We start from the raw sequence: 22,679 nt of genomic DNA, 5'->3' as shown, positions 1-22,679 counted from the left end.
TGCAGGGGGTTCTGATGTGGGGCTAAATATCTTTTCTGAGACCGGCCATTCCGTGACCCGGCGGCCGGTGTCTAATGGTGCTTTTAGACGAGGAGATTGTCGGTGAGCGATTCTCGATAACGATCAAGCGACGAGCGAGAAATCGTAGATTGTAGATCGCTTCGTCTAAACAGTCTTTCAAAGATTCACCCTATGTGTGAGATGGGCTTAAGCGATCGCAATAACGATTTTTCAAATGATTGATCTTTTCGTCTAAATGCTGATTGTTATTAAAACCAAATCGTTGCCTCAAAATCGTTAAACGATCGATTGGGCGAATTATCACTCCGTGTAATACATGGGTCTCAAACTCAATTTACCCGGGGGCCGCTGGAGGTAGAGGCTGGGCCGCATCAGGTTTTCCACAAGAAGGGGACTGGGGGGGGTGACACAGGGGACTGGGGGGAGCAGGGGGTGACAGAGGGGAGATGGGGGGTGACACAGGGGAGATGGGGGGGTGACACGGGACTGGGGGGAGCAGGGGGTGACACAGGGGACTGGGGGGAGCAGGGGGTGACAGAGGGGAGATGGGGGGTGACACGGGACTGGGGGGAGCAGGGGGTGACACAGGGGACTGGGGGTGACATAGGGGACTGGGAGTGACACAGGGGACTGGGGGGAGCTGGGCACACACCCCTCCTCTCACCCCCGGCACCGGCGCTCTCCTCTCAGCCGCACATGCAGCTCCTCGATTTCTGGAGGAGGAGGCCGCGGGGACTGCAGGGTGAGGTGATCGCATCGCTGCAAATCCTGGGGCTGTAAAGCAGGATCGGGGGTCTGCACTGCATCCCCCGATCCTGCTGAACAGCCCAAGGATTTGCAGCGATGCGATCACCTTGCAGTCCCCGCGGCCTCCTCCTCCAGAGACCGGGGAGCTGCATGTGCGGCAGGGACGCTAGGGGGCGGCGGTAGGCCCCTGCACCGCTCACCCGCCGCCGCACACCTCCCCTCCCACCACCACCGCCCACCTCTCTGTCGTCTTCGGGAGGCCGGCCGAACAGCTGCAGCCGTCCCTGATGCCAGCCCCCCTCTGCCGCGTCATCAGCTGATCAGCCGCGATTGGCTGAGCATAAAGTTAAGCTCAGCCAAACGCGGCTGAGCAGCTGATGACGCGGCAGAGGGGGGCTGGCCTCCCGAAGACGAGCACAGTGTCAGGGCTGCACTTACAGGAAAGCTACCATTGAGGTGGGGGCCGCAAACTAGTGTTCCGAGGGCCGCGAGTTTGAGACCCCTAGTGTAAAAGGACCATAAGGCTATGTTCACACTTTTACACGGAGTGATAATTCGCCCAATCGATCGTTTAACGATTTTGATGCAACGATTTGGTTTTAATAACGATCAGTGTTTAGACGAAAAGATCAATCGTTTGAAAAATCGTTATTAGGATCGTTTTGAGATCGCTTAAGCCCATCTCACGCATAGGGTGAATCTTTGAAAGACTGTTAAGACGAAGCGATCTGCGAATTTTCAGCGAACGACTAACGATGATTTGAAAACATGTTGAAAGATCACGATGAACGATTTCTCGCTCATTGCTTGATCGTTCGCTGTGTTTACACGAGATGATTATCGCTGAAATGCGATCGTTATCGCGAATCGTTCACTGATAATCGCTTTGTCTAAAGGCACCATAACTTAGAACTTTTATTTGATGACTGTAAAAAAAAAATAAAAATCTTCAAATTGCTCTACTCAGATCCTTCTAGCGCTTTTATCCTTTGGTGAGGTGTCATTTTTCGTGCCGTGATCTGTACTTTCTGTCTGTACTTTGCTTGCGCATATGTAACTTTTTGATCACTTTTTATTAAAATTTTTATGAATTTTTTTAAAATTTTTTTGCACTTACATCATTTACTGTGCGAGATCAGGAATGAGATAAATTAATAGTTCAGGCGATTACGCACGTGGCAGTACCAAATATGTTTGTTTAGTTTTATTTATAAAATGGGAAAGGGGGGGGGATTTAAACATTTATTAGGGGAGGGGATTTTTTTTTTAATTAATTAAATAAACTTTTTTTTACACTACACTTACACTTTTTTTTCATATCAACTGGTTTCAGAAAGTCATATAGATTTGTAATTTACTTCTCTGTAAAAATCTCCAGTCTTCCAGTACTTATCAGCTGCTGTATGTCCTGCAGGAAGTGGTGTATTCTCTCCAGTCTGACACAGTGCTCTCTGCTGCCACCTCTGTCCATGTCAGGAACTGTCCAGAGCAGCAGCAAATCCCCATAGAAAACCTCTCCTGCTCTGGACAGTTCCTGACATGGACAGAGGTGGCAGCAGAGAGCTCTAACTCTAAACTAAAGGGATAAAAAAAATATATTAAAAATAAATTGTATTATCTGCTAGATGACGGCCGACAACGGATGATCTCGCTGTGTAATTGGGTCTTAAGGGAACCCAAATTAGCTCTGCTAAACTAGTGTCACCACAGGTGGCTGCCTAACAGCCGTATTAGACGCCCCAGTATTTAGGAGCAAGCAAGTGCAAATGGCTATTACCCGCACTGACAGTGAGTGGGGGGCCGCAGGGATCTTCAGGAGGGACTGCACAGACGATCTTCAGATAGCAGCGTTATTGGGATTTTGGTTCATTGTGCATATCAGCTGATTGTCGCCTTTCTGCATCAGCTATTACACGAAACTATTATCGTCCGGAACGGCCAGTAATCGGCCAAGTATAGATGATAATTGCTTTGTGTAATAGTAGCCTTAGTTACAATAGAAAGCTAAAAAATATATATGTGCAGAATAAGGCTATGTTCACACTATGTAAGTTTCGTATTAATCCTGATCTGCAACAACGGCCGTGATTAATACGAAACTTACGTAGTGCTGCCGCCTTTGGAATCTCGGCCGGAGTGCATACACATAGTACATATATACATACACATTGTATACACTCCGTCTGGGATCCTGTCAGTTCACACAATGGAGCGTGCGGCTCCGGCAGCACGCTTCATTGTGTGAAGCGGGGGATTCAGATGCGGGCGCACACTGATGCGCCCGTTTCTGATATCAGCTGAAGTGAAGATCATCTGGCCGGTACTGCAGTATCGGCCGGGATGATCTCAGACATCGGCCGTTCTCTGACACAGCCAGGTCTCAGAATGGCCAGTGTCTTACGTCATGTGAACATGGCCTAAATGTGTTTTATGATCTCTTGAAATGTAAATAACAATCAATTTTTGTACAGTCTACCACCATTAGGTCTAAGGAACAAAAATACTGCTATATGGCTATGTTCACACACAGTAAAATAATACAAAAATACGGCCTTAACTTAAACTTTAACTTAGCCAAAATAAAACAATATGTGAACCTAAAAATCTGAAAACAAAAAGGCGTTTGTTTTGCAAAAGCAGATTGTAAATAATGAGCATGTTCATGATCGGTCACTCAGCCGGGCCACACAAACAATCGCTTTATCGTTAGTGCGCCCAGTAACATTCATTGGTATTGTCTGCACATCCAGTTTTAGCAGAGAGATATATTCGGCCAACAACAATGATTTTATCAACCACAAAAGATCAAAGCAGCCAACTAGCAAGTGTTTGCTTACTCGGCAGATTGCTGGGGCTTTTACACAGGCCGATTATCGGGTAAATCAGCTTCCTAGTAATGCTCAATAACGATTATCGGCCCAAGTAAAAGGCCTTTTGGGAGGTTTGTGCCAATTTTTTATTCATTTTTTTTAGCCAAAGCCACCGCCCACCCACCCCTCTGTCACAAATACACACACTAAGCACTTAAAGAAGTAGTTCACAAAAAATTATATATTGCCTCCCCCCCCCAGTAGGCGCTGGCACTTTTACTCATCACAGCTGATCGGTGTCCCGTGGCGCGGCTTCATTCTGGTCCTGCTGCGCCGTTCAAATCCAGCGTGCGCTCTCGTCCGCCTCTGCTGTGACTCCTCTGTCCTGTGATTATACGCCGGAACTCATGCTTCAATGCATTCTCTATGGAAGCGCATGACTTCCGGCGTTCAATCACAGGACAGAGGAGTCACAGCAGAGGCGGACGTGATCAGCTGCGGTGAGTATATGGGCCAGTGCCTACTGGGGGGCCAGTAATAATTTTGGGTGAACTTCTTTAAGGCCCTATTACACGGAACGATTATCGGGCAATAATCGCCCCGTGTAATAGAAGGCGACAATCAGCCGACAGGAACGATGCTGTCAACATGTTGAAAGACAAACAACAATGATAGCAGCGGTCTGCCGCAGTCGCTCGGTAGAATAGGATTGGCGGCAGCAGACCACCGTTATCTGCTAGTGATCACCTGGGTAGCCCCCCCCCCCCCCCCCGCACCTCCCTGTGGCTTTCCCTGTACTCACTCGCTCGCTGCCTCTACGTGTAATAGCGGCAGCGAGCGGGGGACAAGGAGCCAACGAGCGCTGACAGCTCCTCACTGTGGCCCTGTGTAATAGGGGCTTTAAGCACTTAGACAAGCTTTGGCTAGTGACTGGTTCACCCCCCTTACCTGCACTGTCCTATTTATATAAATGGCAGGACCATAGTAACAGTGAAACACTTTTGCCCCCTCCTAATAGTCTGTAAGCTCTTGTGAGCAGGACCCTCGCTCCTTATATATGGGTTATTAGATGTAGATCTCTCCGTCTCTTCTTGTCTATGTATGTACCCCCAGACTTGTAAAGTGCTGCGGAATCTGTTGGCGCTATATAAATAAAAATTATTATTATATTTAGGCTGACAAATATAATACGTTCAGATTGTGAACCATCACGTGCAAAATTGCTTAAAGATCCTTACCTGCAGCAAACATGCACTTGTATAACTAATGTGACCTATTTAAGTATTTTTCGGGTTAGATTGAAATGGAAAAATTGCCGCAGTGCACGACTAGGTGATTTCACAGCTGTACATAAGGGCGGACTCATTTACATATAACTGTACCCGCTGTCAGGCAACGATACTACCTGCTGCAAGATGTACTGATATAGGAGCAAGAAGAAGCCAGAGATGGGGCCGGGATGAAGCTCACTGCTCCATGGTGTATGGGAACAGCAGTTTCTCCAAACACTTGTACGAAACATAACTAATATCCATCATTTGGTATTCACATTCACTAACCTCTGTTAGATGTTTCCGTCCTGTATACTTCAGTCACAGTACATGAGTATATATAAGTGATACAAACATCCATTACTAGTCATCATGCTTTTTGACCTCTTTTTATTTGCAAAAGGTATCAGGTGACAGGGCGTGTGTTTGTTAATCTAGGAGGCAGATTTACACAGAATTATTATTGTTCGAATTTTTGCAATAACGATCGCATTTGATCGATAATCGTTCCGTGTAAACGCAGCAAACGATCAAGCAACGAGCGAGAAATCGTTCACTTTGATCTTTCAACATGTTCTCAAATCGTCAATTCGCAGATCACTTCGTGTAAACAGTCTTTCAAAGATTCACCCCATGTGAAAGATGGGCTTAAGCTATCTTAAAAAAGATCGCAATAACGATTTTTCTTATAATTTTTCTAACGATTAATTTGTCTAAACACTGATTGTTATAAAAAACAAATTGTTGCTTTAAAATCGTCAAACGATCGATTTGGCGAATCATTGTAAACGCAGCATTAGGGTCCTATTACACGGAGAGATCTTTAATGACTAACGATAAACGATCGCAATCGAGATTAACATGAAATCGTTCACCATATTACACAGGACAATGGTCGTTAGTTACGATCATTACTTTGATTGTTATTGCGATCGTTACTATGATCGTTTATTCCTTCTGATCCCAGCAAAACAATGTGCAATTACACTGAACGATCAGGGAAAAAATGCGGAACTTGAGCGAACGATTAGCGATAATTTTAGGTTCAGATCTAAATCAACGACATGAACGATTTTTCTATCGTTTCCTGCAATTACACAGAATGATTATCGTTTAAATTCGAACTATATAACGATTTTTCACGTGATAATCGTCCCGTGTAATAGGGCCCTAAGTTGGCGTTGCTTCCCTTGCCTCATGCCTTCCCCCTACCCTCTTCCTCATGGGGCTGCGGACCTGGGGGCTAGGTTCACACTATGTAACTGTGCGGCTGTATTTTTTATGCGGCTGTAAATGTGCGGATGAAACTACGGCCGTGGGAAAAAATAGACATGCGGCTCAAAACATACGGTCATTTACTTTGAAATCTGGTTCAACTAAAAATAACAAATAAAATCTTAAGAAAGTGATGCAAACACCTCTGGATGCATCTGGGAAAGCAGGGAAACAGTTTACATGAATTGCTATTACCGGGGTTTGCGATCCTCTGCAGTATGCCGATGTCTCTCATGGTTAATCTATTAAAATAATAAAACACATTTTAGTTGTAATAAAGTGCCTTTCGTGTGTTCAATAATTAAATTTAAACTAATCCATCATTGTGCAATTAAATATACTGTTAAAATAAATAGATATATAAATAAATGTATATTTATATATATATTTATTTTTTGACAGTATATTTAATTGCACAATGATGGATTCGTTAGAATTAAATTATTGACCAACGAAACTGAATTTATTTCAACGAAAATGTGTTTTATTAATTAAATATTAATTAGTACAGGAAGCTCCATAAGCCGTTAATTCATATTGCCGGCAATAGAGCTTTCTGTACTAATCATCACTTTACTTTAATGAAAACATCAAATGTTTCTTCTAATTATGTTATCACAATAGCATTATTAGAAGAAACATTTAGAATTATATGTGCGCTCAGCTGATTGGCTGATTGGCTCAGCGCACATATAATGGATTCCGTCTATTAGACGGCTTCCACTACTTAGTCTATAAAGTAAAGAAATAAAGACAAGACACAAGTTAAAATTTTTTTTTATTCAAATAAAAACACCCCCACACTCCTCATTGACCATTTTATTAAAAAAAAAACATTAAAAAAACGCTGGTCATCGACGTAGTCCACGGAATCCCACGTAATCCACAGGATACCGATATCTGAAAAACAAAAAGGGAGAAACACACAAAAAACACACAAACAGGAGCACAACACCCATCATTGTGAGCGGTGTTGTGCACCTTACAGTATGCAGCATCTTTACAGATCGCTGCTTACAGTCTGGCCCCTAAGGGGTTAAGGGAGGATGTATTGCATCCCCCTTAACCCCTTGGGGGCCAGACTGATGTCAGACTGCACCCGTCCCAGCAAGGAAGGGGTTAAGTGACCCCCCTTCCTTGCTGGGAGGGGTGCAGTGCTGGGGAGGGGGTGGGGAGAGCTCTATACTCACCCCGATGTGTCCTCTTCGCTGGTCCGCAGCACAATGAAGTCACTGTGCTGCGGACCGGCTCATTATATGTGCGCTCAGCCGATCAGCCAATCAGCTGAGCGCACATATAATTCTAAATGTTTCTTCTAATAATGCTATTGTGATAACATAATTAGAAGAAACATTTGATGTTTTCATTAAAGTAAAGTGATGATTAGTACAGAATGCTCTATTACCAGCATATGAATTAACGGCTTATGGAGCTTCCTGTACTAATTAATATTTAATTAATAAAACACATTTTAGTTGAAATAAATTCAGTTTCGTTGGTCAATAATTTAATTCTAACGAATCCATCATTGTGCAATTAAATATACTGTCAAAAAATAATTATATAGATAAATATACATTTATTTATATATCTATTTATTTTAACAGTATATTTAATTGCAAAATGATGGATTCGTTAGAATTAAATTATTGACCAACGAAAGGGACTTTATTACAAAGAGAATGTGTTTTATTAATTTAATATATTAACTATTAGAGGCATCGGCATTCGGCATCATTGCCGGCTATTTTTGAAGTACTCCGTACGGACCGCCTGTCAATCCTCGGCCGCATGTCCAGCCGCAAACAATGGTCTTGTTCATTTTTTACGGGTCCGTTTACGTACATAGTGTGCACTGTGCAGCCGTATATCCTATACTTTCCAGCATACGCATGAACCACCAAAAATACCGCCGCACAATTACAGCCGCAAATACAGCCGCACAGTTACATAGTCTGAACCTGGCCTGAAAGTCCATCTTATTTCTTTTCAGTAACGTTACATTTGAAAGCATCTGCAGAGCATCTTGGCTCGCAATCTCTATTCTAGTTCTCCTAGAAGATGCTGGATGGGATTTGGGTCGGGCAGTGTGGGCCATTCAAGTTGTACCACACTACACTCATGGATTTGTCAAAAATGTCTTTGTGTACTAGATTAAGATTTCTCTTCATTTGAACTAAGGCGCCTGGGTATGATTTGTCACTCCACAGCTTCTTTTACTTCTTTTCTGGATGTCATAGAGATGTGTCAAAAGTTTTGATCAGTCCAGATCTGAGGGTTCAGACCCGTACCGATTGGGAAATAGAGCTAGGAGAAGACCCAGTGTTGTCCTCTCCCAGCTCTGTCACGTGATTATTCGGGATTATAATGGAGCAGGGGAGCGGGGAGAGGATGTGCTGCAGCGCAGTCCTCTCGCGGCTCGTCCTCCCATTCGGTAAGATGTGAACACTCAGACCCGGACTGATTAAAACTTTTGATATCTCTATGATGTCTCTGTGACATGTTGAAAGTTTTGCAAAATGACAGTGACACTTTAAAGGGGTAGTGCGGCGGTAAAGAATTATTGACAGAATAACACACATTACAAAGTTATACAACTTTGTAATGTATGTTATGTCTGTGAATGGCCCCCTTCCCCGTGTCCCACCACCCTCACCCGTGTACCCGGAAGTGTGGTGCGCTATACATACCTGTCACGTGCCAACTCGTCTCCGATCTTCAGTCTGCGATGTCGTCTTCGGACGGCCGGGCTGAATCCCTCCGAGCGTCCTGAGTGCCGGCCGCCCTCTTCAGCGTCATCAGATGCTCAGCCGCGATTGGCTGAGCACAGTTTGGCTCAGCCAATCGCGGCTGAGCAGCCGATGACGCTGAAGAGACGCTAAGGGCAACATTTTATCACACAATGGGGCATTTTGCGCCTGCTTTGTGCTTTGCATTTGGTATTTCTGGCTTTTTTTTATAGAACGTGAAAAATGCATGTATAAAATTACTCTGAAAAAAATTACTTAAAAAAATGTATCTTTTTTTTTTTCTGAGCCTCTGTTCTAGGCTATGTTCTCACTACCTATAAACGTAAAATTGCATTGAAGTCTATGGACAAGAGCCGGAAATGATTGACATGATCATTATTTCAACGGTCGTAGCAAACAACAGCCGCTGTTTAAGACATTGTGTGTAACAACGGCTGTTGTTTGCGTTGCCCTTAATGCACATTATTGCATTATGAAAAGAACAGCCATTGTGTACATTGAAAACTACGGCTATTCTTCTCATAAAAAAATATGCTGTGTAAACATAGCCCAAAAATGTGTTTTTATGCATTTTTAGATACCAAAAATAACGGTATAAGCCATGACTTTTTTCAGTGCTGCTTTTTCAGCTGTTTTTACATTTCACATGGAAGTAACAAGGACCCTAAACCTGGACTTCTTTTGGAGTTACTTCTGAGACTTCTTCTGAGGACATACCCTAAACCTGGGGTCACATTTACCCAGCTCAGTTGTTCTTATCAGAAACTGATGCCGCAGATGATTGTTATCAGTTCTCATTCATTTTTCTTTATAGAAGCCATCAGTTCCTGGACAGGACGGACAGGGAACGCTGCTAGATCATCGCCTTCTTCTGTCCAGCAGCAAGATTACATTTCTGAATATTTCGAGCCAGAGGGAAATGGAGACGGGCTGCCATACACATGTACATTATTGGAAGGAGGTCTCAGACATGTTATACACCAACCTTCAGGGTTTTGAATAGTGGCTAAAAGGTTAAGTAGTTAAAGTGTAACAGTCATATAAATGTCATTTTTCAGAAGTCAATAACTAACAATAGTACAAGCGATTTTAAGAAACTCTGTAATAGGTTTTATTAAGCAAAAGAGTTTCCTTCTGTCCTCAAAAAGCTGTTTTCCTACCTCCCCCCCTCACTTCAGGAGAAGCAGGATTTCTGTGTCCTTTATGCTGTATGGAGGGGGGAGGGGGGATAAGGGAGCACAGAGAGGAGAAAAGGCAGCCCTGCAAAACACGGTATCCTGCAATGTTATCTCACCAATATCCCAGACCAACACTGACTTATGAAGCCAGTGTTTTATGTGCCCAGACAGTCTCCAAATTGTACAGCTGCTTCTCTGCTCTCCCTGTTCACTCATCCCCCTCAGACCCTCCCCCCCTCATCCATAGGTTATAATGGACTCAGCAAATCTGTCTTCACTTTGATTTTCTGTAATGAACAGACAAGAAGTGAGGAGGGTGGTGTGGGGATTCAAAACTACTTGAGTACAGAAAGAGGCTTTTTTTGCCTAAAAAAACACTATTATGGTGCGTTCACACCTACAGGATCTGCAGCTGATTTTCTGCAGCAGATTTCAGTTAAATAACTGAACACAGCATCAGATTTGATGCTGTGTTCAGTTATTTAACTGAAATCTGCTGCAGAAAATCAGCTGCAGATCCTGTAGGTGTGAACGCACCCTTACATAGTTATTTTTGTAAATTTAGGTATCCTACAGTTGCAACATATCCCATTGCATAGCATTTTATGCCCTACGATGGCAAATAGACCTGAGGTGTTGAGCTCCAATGGCATTGAAAAAATCTCTATAAAATGCACATGATTAACCCTAGAGCAGTATCAAATCCATTGCAAGCCGTCATGTCTTTTTTCCATATCATGTGAATAGTGATTTGTAAAACCACTTGCATTGTACGGTACTGTGAAGGAGATTTTCTGCATTAGAATTCCTCCTGGTATGAACATGAGTTGTTCTCGTTTTTATCCTTGGTTACTAAGGAAAATGTAAAATTCAAATACCAGAAGTAAAAAAAAAAACAAAATAAAAAAAAAATATTTAAGAAAAACATTTATAAAAATAAACCCCAAATAAAAGTTTAAATTACCCCCTTTCCCATTATAAAAATAAAAATATGTAAATAAATAAACAAGCATATTATATTGTCCAATCTATTAAAATATAACAACATTGTTCCTGCACAGTGTACAGCGTAAACGAAAAGATGGAAAAAACACCAGGATTGCTGACTTTTTTTTTTTTGTAACTATAACAATCAAATCAATCTTTTACACCAATATAATATCAGTAAAAACTAGAGATAATGGCGCAAAAAATGACGCCTCAACCAGCCCTGTAGGTGGAAAAATAAAAGCGTTATGGCTCTTAGAAGACAAGAAGGATAGTGCTGTTTCATTGTCACCTGGACATCAGGGCATAATTTACCTTCGGTCATGAAGGGGTTAATTACCATAAGGGAAAAAAAAAAAGTAGTTGTACAATTAAACTTGTGTTTTCCTATGTAGCACTTTAACACAGAATCTAAAAACGAAAAAACTGGAATGCAAGACCAATATAAATATGAATATTTTTTATTAATATATCAAAAAAAGATTATTAAAAAGTACATGATGGGGGGGCTAGAGCTAATACAAATCCCCATACAAACGGTGGATCAAAGAATTCTTATACATAAAATGCTATATCATAAGGTAGGAGATAAATAAATAAACAACCTACATATACAAACATATATACTGGGCACTGGGTTGATACTACATTCAGAAAATAAATAAATAGATAATCCCCACAGTGGGTATATGGCAGAAAAACATAAAGACACCATCAACAAATAGTAAATATTACCCATACATGTCCTTAGTATATAGGTCCACCTCACCGTACACCCGACGCGCTTTTCGCGTGTTGCTTTATCAAGGGTGATGCCCCAAGTACTGAGCTCAGACCTTATAAACCCCAAATAGCCAATCAAACATATGCCCACCATGTGTCTCGGATGGAGCAATCAGCCGTACCGAGAAACCGGAAGTGGCGTCACTCGGACATGTGACCATGTTTCATCACATGACGGGCATACACCCTCTGCATAAATATATTCCCATGTATAAACCCCTACCTAAAGTCCTCCTTTTTAGAACTAACTAATGACCAGTTTCTCTTTTACAAATAGACCCTGTACCTCTGTTATATCCGCGGACAGTATCGCCAAACCGGAAATGACGCGCGTCACGTGACCACATCACATGACCGCGTCATTCCCGGAACCCCAGACGCCGGAACTGCCGCTCGATGAGCGTCATCCAGCGTGAGTTGTCAGTTGTGAATGTGGACACGTGACATCCAGCGGGTCACTTGACCGGCCCGATGTCACATGACCGCATGTAATGTAAACAAAGCCCTAAATCGGATGGACGCTAATAGTCCAGATCTGGTCCTACATTGTATGTGTATACCTGTATACATATATATTACCAAATAAATACATGCCCAAAATTGAATAGTAAAAAATGTATAATAAAATTATTAAAAGGGGAAAAGCCCACCAGGGAATGGATAATGTGCACATGATAATAGTAAAAGTGTGTGTAAGAGAATTAAAGTGCCAGTGCCAAAAAGGTTAAAAAAGTAAACAGGTTAAAAAGTGCAAAGCGTGCTAAAAAAGTGAGTACCAGTGCAAAAAAGGTGCCATGCTGTGAAAAGTGACAGAGAATACTTACCTAATAATTTAGATTAACTACATTTACTGCATAATGACACAAATTGATTAATTGCATATGCCTACATAAACATATATCCTGGAAAAAGTAAAAAAATAAGTAAAAAAATTTTTTTGTATGAAAAAATGCGAAAAGATAAGTGCACAAACACATGTACATACATACCCACGTACACACATACACACAGATACACATAAAAGAAAAAAGGAAATATATATAAAATATAAATATAATAAATATAATGTATGTATGAGCAAGTGGAAAATATACATATATATATACATATACATACACACATGCACACATACACACACACACACGTAAATACAATTCAGGTGATTCATGTGCATATATATCAAGGTACTCCAATGTGTGTGTAAACATGTGCACTCATATATAAACGTGTGCACGAGCATATGCACACACATGTGCATATACAAGACCAAGATGAGTAAATAGTGTTGGAAAGTGGTGAAAAATGTGCAAAATGTGTAATATAAGGAAAAAAGGGAGATTATTGGGGAAACATGATTGATGGAAACGTGAATATCCAACGGGTAAATGTGAATGTGATGTGAATATAGAAAAGACACCAATAAATGGTTATTTCTATATATGGCATGTCGAAATGAGTGCAAAAATAGGTGATGAAAAATTACGTGTCCTCTGACATTGTCCCATAGGTGTGTATGTGTGTTGTGTAAAAGTGTTTAATAATATAGTAAATAGATATGCAAAACACATACAAGCACATAATCCATAATAAAACAGTATTGCATTTAATATTCAACCCAGTGCCACAGTACGGTACCCGAGGGTAGTTTTGGGTGCGCATAGACCGCACTATCTAGGCCTCTTTGGTAGGATCTATGTAGCACTTTGGTAACTTTGTGCTACCTTCATATAACACAGTAACCCCTTCACATCAGTAATATGTACAAATGTACATGTATGTAGGAATGTGTATGTACATTGATGACTGTGAGAGGGGTTAGATGTGTGCGAGATCGCTGCAGTGAGAGCGGCCCCGCACTCAACAGTGTCCCGGGAATCAAGGATAATGACAGGCACCTGCGATCCCACAGCTGCCTGTCATTAACCCCTTAAACTGTTAAAGGTAGTCAGTGACAGTACTAGCTCCTGTCACTGACTGTACTGACGGGCGGGGGTAAGCCACTTACCTCAGTCATGTTTGTTTGGCGTTCTTTGCATAGAGTCTGCTCTCAGCCAGGCTCTATGCATAGATCTATGATAACACTGATCTATCTTATGGCAGCATAGCATAGATCAGTATATGCAATCTAATGATTGCACTTTTTAAAGTGAATAAAGGTACTTAAAAAAAAAGTGTAATAAAAAAAGTTTTTAAAAGTATTAAAAACCCCTCATAATCCCCCCCACATAAAAGTTTAATATACCTCCTTGCCCATTATAAAAATGTAAAAAAATTAACATATTACATATCGTAGCGTGCAGAATTTTCCAATCTATTAAAATATTACATTATTTTTCCTGCACGGTGAACAGCGTAAATAGAAAAAAACCACAAACACCAGGATTGCTGATTTTTTTAATTATATATCATAAAAAAAAAATCATTGAACAAAAAAATGACACCCCAACCAGCCCTGTAGGTGGAAAAATAAAAGCGCTATGGCTCTTAGAAGGCGGGGAGGAACATCGCACAAATTTGACCCGGACATCCGTGCATCAATGGGCTCAGTCTTGAAGGGGTTAAACGTCAAGCTAATACTCCTAACCACAATATGGCACAAGCACTGTATTAGCCAGCGACCTACAAAGTACTAACCTTATGCAAATGAACATAGATGGAGCTAGTTTCTGAGAAGAGAAATGGGCTGAAAACTCCAAGTGATGCTTGTATTTGCTAAGACAGCTAACCATATCCTGCCTGATATGTTTCGTAGTCTCAGTCTAACGCTATGTGGATACTTTTTCCAATATGTGTAATTAGTCATCGGGCGAAAGTACTATAGAAATGCTGATATTTGTATAGAAACTCCAGACAATTGTCGCTATCACCATTAGGATATGAAATCCAATGTACGTCCTAATGTTTAGTGTTCGGTAAGAGAGAAGAGGCCGCTTTATTGTCTCTCGGTGCAAGTTTTTTGTTTTCTTTGTAAATGGAAATACAGATTGTAATAGGGAGACTCAAAAAGTTAATAAAATCATAAAAACCCTGCGTCACGAAAAGGTCAACGCTGGTGAGTCAGGGGAAAACGGTAACGTGTGACTAAAATGGTGCTGTGAGAGGCTGAATTCACTAGAGTTAAAGCGTCACTGTCATTGAAATGTCATTTTTCAGAAATCAATAACTCGATAATAGGAAATTAATAATCTGAAGTCTTCCAATACTAATCAGCTGCTGTATGTCCTGCAGGAAGTGGTGTATTTTCTTCAGTCTGACACTGCTTTCACCTCGGTCCATGTTAGGAAATGTCCAGAGCAGCAGCAAATCCCCATAGAAAACCTCTCCTGCTCTCCAGACTGGAAAGAATAAAGAATACAATTTCCTGCAGGACATACAGCAGCTGATAAGTACTGTAAGACTGGAGATTTCTTAATAGAAGTAAATTACAAATCTCTGGCACTTTCTGGCATTAGTTGATTTGAAAAAAAAAAATACTTTTTGTTGGACAACCCCTTTAAGCAGTATGTGACAGGGTGACAAGTAAAACAGCAGCACACACAAGGAATATGTGATACCCAACCACAGTTCAAATGATTCCTCAGCCACACAACAGCCTATACACAAAGAAGCTGGAAACTGGTATCAGGACACTGCAAGACCCTATTGTGAATAGATGCTAAAGTTTTTTAATGTTTAGGAAACTCAAATCTTAGTAGGTTATTATTTGAGAAATTCTAGGATATATGGAGGCTGTTTGTATGTAATTCTGGGCTATATGGTGGCTGTTTGTATGTAATTCTGGGCTATATGGTGGCTGTTTGTATGTAATTCTGGGATATATGGTGGCTCTTTGTATGTAATTCTGGGATATGTAGTGGCTCTTTGTATGTAATTCTGGGGTATATGGTGGCTCTTTGTATGTAATTCTGGGATATATGGTGGCTGTTTGTATGTAATTCTGGGCTATATGGTGGCTGTTTGTATGTAATTCTGGGATATATGGTGGCTGTTTGTATGTAATTCTGGGATATATGGTGGCTGTATGTAATTCTGGGATATATGGTGTCTGTTTGTATGTAATTCTGGGATATATGGTGGCTGTTTGTATGTAATTCTGGGATATGTAGTGGCTCTTTGTATGTAATTCTGGGATATATGATGGCTGTTTGTATGTAATTCTGGGCTATATGGTGTCTCTTTGTATGTAATTCTGGGATATGTAGTGGCTCTTTGTATGTAATTCTGGGGTATATGGTGGCTGTTTGTATGTAATTCTGGGATATATGGTGTCTCTTTGTATGTAATTCTGGGATATGTAGTGGCTCTTTGTATGTAATTCTGGGGTATATGGTGGCTGTTTGTATGTAATTCTGGGATATATGGTGGCTCTTTGTATGTAATTCTGGGATATATGGTGGCTGTTTGTATGTAATTCTGGGATATATGGTGGCTGTTTGTATGTAATTCTGGGATATATGGTGGCTGTTTGTATGTAATTCTGGGATATATGGTGGCTCTTTGTATGTAATTCTGGGGTATATGGTGGCTCTTTGTATGTAATTCTGGGATATATGGTGGCTCTTTGTATGTAATTCTGGGATATATGGTGGCTGTTTGTATGTAATTCTGGGATTTGTAGTGGCTCTTTGTATGTAATTCTGGGGTATATGGTGGCTGTTTGTATATAATTCTGGGATATATGGTGGCTCTTTGTATGTAATTCTGGGATATATGGTGGCTCTTTGTATGTAATTCTGGGGTATATGGTGGCTCTTTGTATGTAATTCTGGGATATATGGTGGCTGTTTGTATGTAATTCTGGGCTATATGGTGGCTGTTTGTATGTAATTCTGGGGTATATGGAGGCTCTTTGTATGTAATTCTGGGATATATGGTGGCTGTTTGTATGTAATTCTGGGATATATGGAGGCTGTTTGTATATAATTCTGGGATATATGGTGGCTGTTTGTATATAATTCTGGGATATATGGTGGCTCTTTGTATGTACTTCTGGGATATGTAGTGGCTGTTTGTATGTAATTCTGGGATATATGGTGGCTCTTTGTATGTAGATATTTGTACTTTACTTATGAGTCTTCTCTCACCATCAGGCGCGAGTGGGTGGACGACTGCTTAACAACCTTCTTCTTTTCCTTTGGCGCCTGCTAACATAAGAAGTGTTTGCTAGATACTAAGCTAAAACCGATACGTTTTCGATTTAACTGTTTTATGTAGACATGTCTGTATATATCTCCTCATACCAGAGCCATGCATTAGAGAATATAGAGAAGCGCAAACTTACAGTAATTTCTTGTTTGCTCCAACCCAAACTATCGGCATTTGACTCCCGGTGTCTGGGGAAAATGCTTACAGTCCTTGGGCTGCCTGGAAAACACGAGTACAGCTGTATCCATGTTTTCCAGGCAATCCTTCTTCTTCCATCTTCTCCAGCCACCGGGAGTCAAATGCCGACAGTTTGGGTTGGAGCAAACGAGAACTTACTGTAAGGACCCGATTACACAGGACGATAATTGTTAGAATAATCACTAATGGGTTTTATTCTGATCCCATCAACTTTTTACGACGGAATTAGAATAAGTGAACGCTGCGCTCCTGCTCCGACATCACAGGAGTCAGTATGACAGCTGATCTCCTGCCGGAACTACCTGAAGCAGAGAATCCTCCACTCTTGGTAGTTTAACCCATTACATGCCACTGAATTCATGGTGCTAGCATGAAATGGGTCCCGAAGTCCTGGCTTCTGATTGGTATCTGTGGCAATCCTGGGGTCTTCTGAAGGTCTGTGGGGCGGCCATGGATATGCCTCAGGCGTGGCTGTGTAGATTGCCTGTCAACATAATGCTGACATATACAACACACTCAACTGTGGTAGTAGTGCAGTGTATTGTAGTCAATGTACACGAGTGTAAAAGTGAAAAAAAAAAGTGTAAAATAAAACATAAAATAATTTCCCCCATTGTATTCCTCATTAAAAATTAACTGTTATATAAAACAAACAGAAAAAGAAACACACAAAACAATAGACGTTTGGTATCGCTGTGTCCGTAACAATGCAAGCTATAAAACTATTATTTATACCACTTGGTGCACAATGTAAAATATATGTATATACACATCTATTATCACTGTAATTGTAGTGACCCAGAAAATACATTTATTCATTTTTACCACACGCTAAATAGCATAAATTTACGATTAAACAGGTAAATTATAATTTTTCCAATTTTCAGGATATTTTAAGGTTTTTCACAAAAACAAACACATGATAGTGACCGAATTTTGCCGCTAGGGGTATGTTCACACTGAGGAATAGATGAGGAATTGAAGAGAAAAGTTTTCTGCTTGAAATTTCCTCTTCAGTTCTAGCAAAATTCAAGAGGAATTCAAGCCCCATTGACTTCTATAGGAATTCTCTAGAGGAATCCGCCCAAAGAAAATTCCGCCGTGTGAAAATTCTATAGAACACAATGAGAAATTGCTCTGTTCATATTTTATGGGTAAAATTTCAAACAGAATTTCTAGCCAATTCCTCCACAAATAATATAACGCTCTTCAAGATAGTTTAGTGTTTGTGTAGTTAAACTCTGTGTATAGTAGTAATTTAGGGATTTTATCTTTTATGGCCTGAAAATATTAGTATGCCCTATAAAATATTTACTAATATGTATGATAGGATTAGTTTTTAGCATCACTTATAACTGTCTCAGCATGTAGGTAATAGAAACACTTTGAACTACTTTAAATAGTCGACATTTGCAAAGGGACAACATTTTTTGGTAAAGCACTTGACGATCTGGAATTGAAACCTCCCGTCTAGACCTTTGTGTCCGGTCTTTGCTTGATGCTATAGCTAGAAATCCCCACGTGTCAACACGCTTTCCAAGAACCATAGCAAGTGGACATGCTGAGAGATTTCAACACAAATCAGGACCCTAGTTGCCGGTACTATCTAGTCTTATTATCGACAGTAAAGACACTTTAAAGTATTGCTGTCGTTATAACTTTCAAAATCTAAATCAACAGTAGATGTGATGTAAAGCAAGTTTGCAATATACATTCATTATTTTTGTTGTTATCATGCTGTAAAACAAAGCTGAACTTACCAGAAATCCAGGTCCAGTTTCCTGAAGGCAGCTATATAACAGCTATACTTACTGTATCCAGGTCCAGTCTCCTGAAGGCTGCTATATAACAGCTATACTTACTGTATCCAGGTCCAGTCTCCTGAAGGCAGCTATATAACAGCTATACTTACTGTATCCAGGTCCAGTCTCCTGAAGGCTGCTATATAACAGCTATACTTACTGTATCCAGGTCCAGTCTCCTGAAGGCAGCTATACTTACTGTATCTAGGTCCAGTCTCCTAAAGGCAGCTATATAACAGCTATACTTACTGTATCCAGGTCCATTCTCCTAAAGGCAGCTATATAACAGCTATACTTACTGTATCCAGGTCCAGACTCCTGAAGGCAGCTATATAACAGCTATACTTACTGTATACAGGTCCAGTCTCCTGAAGGCTGCTATATAACAGCTATACTTACTGTATCCAGGTCCAGTCTCCAGAAGGCAGCGATATAACAGCTATACTTACTGTATCCAGGTCCAGTCTCCAGAAGGCAGCGATATAACAGCTATACTTACTGTATCCAGGTCCAGTCTCCTGAAGGCTGCTATATAACAGATATACTTACTGTATCCCGGTCCAGTCTCCTGAATGCAGATTGGTTGAAAAAAAAAAACAGACTAAACACAGGAATTCCGGACAGTAGAGAGTCATTGCTCAATGTGTCCATCAATCACATGACTGTCTTCTCTCTGTAAGTGCTCGGATGGCCTAGGATACACAGGACTTCCTGTTTTGTGACTCTTTTTTTCCTGAAAAAACAAAACAAAACCAGGAAACAGAGTCAGAAAACATGAAGTGCCGTGTTCTCCATGATAACAAAAAAAAATAATGAATATAAATTGCAAACTTGCTTTGTATCACATCTACTGTTGGTTTCGATTTTGAAAGTTATAACGACAGCGACTCTTTAAGGCAAAGTTCACACACTGTTGAAATTGAGTGAATGGCCGTCAGGTAATGACAAATAATTACTGTTATTTTGAAATAACAGCCGTTATTTGCCATTAAATGTCAGCCATCCACTCAATTTCAATAGGATGTGAACATAACCTTTCTGTGTTTTCCATCCACCTCTGGTTTTGATTGAAAGATACTGACCAAAATTCTGAGCAAAATACTGCATGTGAACATAGCCTTAATCTATAATAAAAGCCCACTGTGCTCATTCCTTCCTACAGTCTCTGTCAGTCTTTGTCTTTCACATCCTCTACATTCCTGCTATAATGTGCCTGCACTTACACTAAGCTATACACACTGCTGCCATAATGTGCCTGCACTCACACTCAGCTATTCACACTGCTGCCATAATGTGCCTGCACTCACACTCAGCTATACACACTGCTGCTATAATGTGCCTGCACTTACACTCAGCCATTAACACTGCTGTATAGAACAGTTTCTGTAAGGCCCCCTTCACACGTCCGGAAAAACCATCCAGATTTCCGGACCCATACACTTTAATTAGTCACGGACACCCTTCCGGATTTTTCAGGAAGGGTGTCCGTTCCGGAAAATAGATCCAGAAAAAATAGGACATGTCCTATTTTTATCCGAAATTCCGGCCCGGGCGCCCCCATAGAAGTCTATGGGAGCGCCGGAATCACGGGCACTTTCCTGATGTACATCAGGAGACGTTGTCCCGAAGGAGCGATCTTCCTGTGTGGTGCCGGCCGGGGTCCGCTCCAAGATGGCGCCGACCCCGGCTCGGCACTCTGCAACAGCCGAAAGCAAACTAGTTCCGATCTCATTGATCTTTGCTGTATAAGTATACAGCAAAGATCTCAATGAGAGATCAAAGTGTATATACTAGAAGTCCCCCAGGGGGAATAACTCTAACCCCAGGGGGGAATAACCCTAACCCCAGGGGGGCTTCTAGTATATGTGTAAAAAATAAAATAAAAGTATTGTTATTAGTAAAAAGCCCTCACCTAATAAAAGTCTGAATCACCCCCCTTTTCCTAGGTTTTAAATAAAAGTAAATAAATAAATAAATAAATAAACATGTTTGCTATAGCCGCGTGCGTAATCGCCCAAACTATTAATTAATCACATTCCTGATCTCGCACGGTAAACAGCGTCAGCGCAAAAAAATCCCAAAGTGCAGAATTGCGCATTTTTGGTCGCATCAAATCCAGAAAAAATTGATGATAATAATAATAATAATAATAATAAAAGCGATCAAAAAGGTACCGATAGAAAGTAAACATCATGGCGCAAAAAAATGACACCTGACACAGCCCCATAGACCAAAGGATATATAGACCAAAGGCGTTATAAGCCTGGGAATGGAGCGTATATTTGTTAACAATAGTTTGAATTTTTTACAGGCCATCAGATAAAAGAAAGGTTATACATGTTATATATCGTTGTAATCGTTACGACTTGAGGAACATGCATAACAAGTTAGTTGTACCCCAGGGCAAATGGCGTAAAAACAAATACCGACCCAAATAAAAAAAATGCGTTTTTTTTTTTTTCAATTTCCCCGCACTTTGAATTTTTTCTGGTTTCGCATTGTACTTTATGCAAAAATTCAGCCTGTCATTGCAAAGTACAATTAGTGATGCAAAAAATAAGGGCTCATGTGGGTCTGTAGGTGGAAAAATGGAAGTGCTATGGCCTTTTAAACACAAAGAGGAAAAAACAAAAACGAAAATTGGCCCCGTCCTGGGTATTGCTGTAATCATATAAGCTCGAGAGGAAATGCCATATATATTATTTAGATGTCAAACAACGGCCGATATTCTATACAGTGTGCATAATGACGGTCGTTCTCTCCATTCACTTTAATGGAAACCATTGTATATTGTAAATAACAGCCATTGTTTTGGGCCATTGTTTTGTTGGAGCGAAGCCTAAAGATAACATATCGGTTTTACTGCAAAGTGAACGGCCTAAAACCAAAGCCCCTCAAAAGCTGAAGAGCTCTGTTTGTTTTTTGTTTTAATTGTAGCCTACAAAAAAAAATTTTCTTCAGTTTTTCAGTACATTTTATGGTAAAATACGAGGTGTCTGATTGTGCAGAGAAAACTCCATAGTCCTGCAGTCCCTGGTACAGGCCCTTTTGGTTTCTGTTCTGTTAATCATTAACATAATATAAGGTTTTCATTATTAGTTTAAAAAATCACTGTTCCTGTTCTGATGGGATGGAATTGCCGTACGCAGGGCCAGTTACCTCTTAGCATGGAAGATATTAAACTGAGCAAGAAGAGGAAAATGACGGCCTCTGTTGCTGATTTCCTGAATTTTTTGTTTTCGCTTTCATAAACTGTTATTTCGGTTTTCTACCATTTAGCAGAGTTTCCAGCTGCATCGATAAGGCGGCGCGGGGAATATGACTTCTTACTATGCAGCATTGTCAGCTTTGTGGTGGTTTCTGTTTGCTCCGGGTTATAATCTGTTGATCTCACTGAGGAGGGAAGTCATCACTATTATCTTCCACCGCTCAGTGACAGCAAGTTACAAGATGGAAACTATAACATATTTATATAATAGTCTATAACAATATATAGCAGTCTATAACGGTCTATAACAATATATAGCAGTCTATAACATGTCTATATAATGGTCTATATAACAGTCTATAACATGTCTATAACAGTATATAACATGTCTATATAATGGTCTATATAACAGTCTATAACCAGTATATAACATGTCTATATAACGGTCTATAATGGTCTATAAAACAATCTATATAACATGTCTATATAATAATATGTCTATAT

The sequence above is a fragment of the Dendropsophus ebraccatus genome, chromosome 6 (genome assembly GCF_027789765.1).
Source record: "Dendropsophus ebraccatus isolate aDenEbr1 chromosome 6, aDenEbr1.pat, whole genome shotgun sequence".
Taxonomy (NCBI): Eukaryota; Metazoa; Chordata; class Amphibia; order Anura; family Hylidae; genus Dendropsophus; species Dendropsophus ebraccatus.
This window is presented reverse-complemented; position numbering follows the sequence as displayed.